The sequence below is a fragment of the Apium graveolens genome, chromosome 2 (assembly GCF_009905375.1).
Source record: "Apium graveolens cultivar Ventura chromosome 2, ASM990537v1, whole genome shotgun sequence".
NCBI lineage: Eukaryota > Viridiplantae > Streptophyta > Magnoliopsida > Apiales > Apiaceae > Apium > Apium graveolens.
In genome coordinates this window covers 184,663,450-184,665,142 of record NC_133648.1, presented here as the reverse complement: position 1 = coordinate 184,665,142, position 1,693 = coordinate 184,663,450, and the positions used below count along the sequence as shown (strand labels likewise).

General features: G+C 42.5%; 1 non-coding gene across 1 annotated transcript; it reads left to right on the top strand.

Moving 5' to 3' along the window:
- Nucleotides 1-1,250: 1,250 nt before the first annotated feature.
- On the top strand, nucleotides 1,251-1,357 carry LOC141709388 (small nucleolar RNA R71). The gene has a single exon (XR_012569967.1). It is a non-coding gene; the product is annotated as a small nucleolar RNA R71 (small nucleolar RNA).
- Nucleotides 1,358-1,693: the final 336 nt, after the last annotated feature.

Sequence of the window (1,693 nt, the reverse complement as noted above, 5' to 3'; positions counted from 1 at the left end):
GGCATCAGATTGATGCTAGCTCCCAAGTCATATAAGCATTTGTCGAAAGACACTTTTCCAATAGTACACGGAATAGTGAAGCTTCCTGGATCTTTTAGCTTTGGAGGCAACTTCTGTTGCAGCGCAACACTGCATTCCTCTGTGAGAGTGACAGTCTATAAATCATCTACCTTCACTTTCCGAGAGAGAATACCTATTATAAACTTTATGTAACTAGGAATCTGCTCAAAAGCCTCAGTGAATGGTATGTTGATATGAAGTTTCATGATCACCTCCAGAAACTTCTCAAATTGCTTATCCAGCATTTTCTTCTACAGCAGCTTAGGAAAAGGTGGTGGAGGGTAAATCTATTTCTCCCCTGTATTACCCTCAGGAGGAGTGTGCTCAACAGTAGTCTTCCTTGGTTCCACTTTTGCTTCCTGCTGCTCTACTTCTTCTTCTGCCCCAGCTACTTCATTCGAAACTTGAGTTTGGCCGAGATTTGTAACCTTCCCAGACCTCAAACTGATTGCCTTCACCTGCTCCTTAGCTTCCCTCTTTCCTGGTACTTCAGCGTCACTATGTAGTGTACCAGGTTGACGATTTAGCAAGGCATTGCCAATTTATCCAATTTGATTTTCTAAAGTCTTGATAGAAATAGCTTGGCTTTTGCATATAAGCTTCAACTCCTCTAATTTAGATTTTTCATTCGTTTATTGCAGCTGAAGGTGCTGTCTTGGTGCATATTGCGGTTGCTGAAAACCTGGGGGTTGTACTACTTTGTTGGGTACTGATGATAAGGCTATTGAACCACATTCTGAGTGTTGTTCCAGCTGAAATTTGGATGATTGCGGTTGTCAGGATGATAGGTGGCTGGCACAGGTTGTTGCGATCGCTAAAAGTTGCTCACGAACTGGGCTGATTCACTAGAAATAGCACACTGATCAGTCTCATGGGTACCAGCACAAAGCTCACAGACACTAGTGATTTGATTAACTCCATAATTAGCCAAAGTGTCCGCCTTCATCGTCAAAGCCTTAAGTTGGGCAGTTATAGCAGTTGCTGCATCCAACTCCAGAATTCCTGCTACTTTTCCTTGAGTCAGTCTCTGGGAAGGATTCTTGTATTCATTAGCAGCCATTAGTTCAATCAATTCATAAACTTCATTATAGCTCTTAGCCCACAAGGCTCCCCCTGATGCTGCATCGTGCACGGGTCTAGAAGTAGCACCCAATCCATTATAGAAACAGTTTATAATCATCCAATCATGGATGCCATGGTGTGTGCAATTCCTTAGCATCTCCTTATATCGATCCCAAGCCTCATACAGAGATTCTCCAGTTTGATGAGCAAACTGAGTAAGAGCATTCCAGATTGCAGCAGTCTTTGCCATAGGGAAGAATTTAGTGAGAAACTTTTGAGCAAGATCTTCCCAAGTAATGATAGACACTGGTGGTAGAGAATGTAACCATCACTTTGCTTTATTCCTCAAAGAGAATGAGAAGAGTCGCAGCTTGATAGGATCTTCAGTCATACCATTGAACTTGAAAGTGTCGCAGATCTCGATGAAATCCCTGATGTGCCTGTTGGGGTCTTCTGTAGGAGAACCCCCAAACTGAACTGAGTTCTCTATCATCTGAATAGTGCTTAACTTTATCTCAAAAGTGTTAGCCGAGATGGCTGATCTGATGATACTCGACTGAATATCATTGAT